This window comes from Heptranchias perlo, chromosome 20 (assembly GCF_035084215.1).
Source record: "Heptranchias perlo isolate sHepPer1 chromosome 20, sHepPer1.hap1, whole genome shotgun sequence".
Lineage (NCBI taxonomy): Eukaryota > Metazoa > Chordata > Chondrichthyes > Hexanchiformes > Hexanchidae > Heptranchias > Heptranchias perlo.
In genome coordinates this window covers 15,626,752-15,627,854 of record NC_090344.1, presented here as the reverse complement: position 1 = coordinate 15,627,854, position 1,103 = coordinate 15,626,752, and the positions used below count along the sequence as shown (strand labels likewise).

At 43.6% G+C, this 1,103-nt stretch overlaps 1 non-coding gene across 1 annotated transcript; it reads left to right on the top strand.

Annotated features, from left to right (window-relative positions):
- The first annotated feature begins 698 nt into the window (after nucleotides 1-698).
- On the top strand, nucleotides 699-780 carry trnas-cga (transfer RNA serine (anticodon CGA)). The gene has a single exon. It is a non-coding gene; the product is annotated as a tRNA-Ser (tRNA).
- The last annotated feature ends 323 nt before the right edge of the window (nucleotides 781-1,103 follow it).

Here is a 1,103-nt window from a genome sequence, read left to right as displayed (position 1 = left end):
GTGACGCTTCTATGATTCCCAATCTCCATCTTAAATTCTGCTAACTTGATGTTAGGTTTTTTTTCTATACTTTTATCTCTCTATCTCTCTCTGTCTTTCCCCCTGATGGCCTTCTCAGGCAGCCTTGAACGGCCATAGCTGATCGAACCTGCGACACCAGCAGAGAAGGGTCAAGATAGAATGACTGAGACGGTAGGAAAAGTAAAAATCTAACCCAGATGATGAATTCGCAGCGAATGTCTACACATTAATGTCTCTTCGTCCTCACAGTGTAAACATCAGTAATTTTATTCCACTATAAAAAGAAAGAAAGTCTTGTATTTATAAAGCGCTTTTCACGACCTCAAGACGTCCCAAAGTGCTTTACAACCAATGAAGTATTTTTGAAGTGTAGTCACTGTTAGACTTGTGGGAGAGTGGATAATCTGCGGATGCCGAGGGAGACAACAATGTAACTTTAGAGCAATTAATTCTGCAAAGTCTCACTTGGCATTACAAGTCGCACATTGAAAACGAATGTGGAAAGGAGAGCCTAATATTGTTGATATGAAATAGTTAGTGTACAACTTCACATTGCTGCACATCAGAAGAGAAAAAGTGATCGGATGGATTGTCAGATGGCCGATCGGCTGTGGGTGGCACCGAATTCTGCACTGGTTGCACCCTTTTGGTAGCAGTAGCTATCAGATCATTTCATAGCTGCGATGGCCGAGTGGTTAAGGCGTTGGACTCGAGATCCAATGGGGTTTTCCTACGCAGTTTCGAATCCTGCTCGTAGCGCTATTTCTTAAAGATTTGTTCAATGCTCAAATAAATATGAACTGGAGTGAACGGACCGTGTTCCCTCCCTCAGAGAGATGCTCCAGCGCGGCAAACGCTTCTCATTCGGAGCCCAATGGTCACTTGCAAAGTTGCACGGCACGTGAAAGAATCTCTCCCAAGCTCCATCTTAAATTCTGCTCGTTCGCAGAGCTTGATATTTATACTATTTGTTTCTACACTTTAATCTCTCCCTGTCTCTGTCTCTTGACTCTCTGAGTTTTCCCCTGATGGACTTCTCAGGCTTTCTTGAACGGCCAAGGATGATCGAACCTGCAACACCA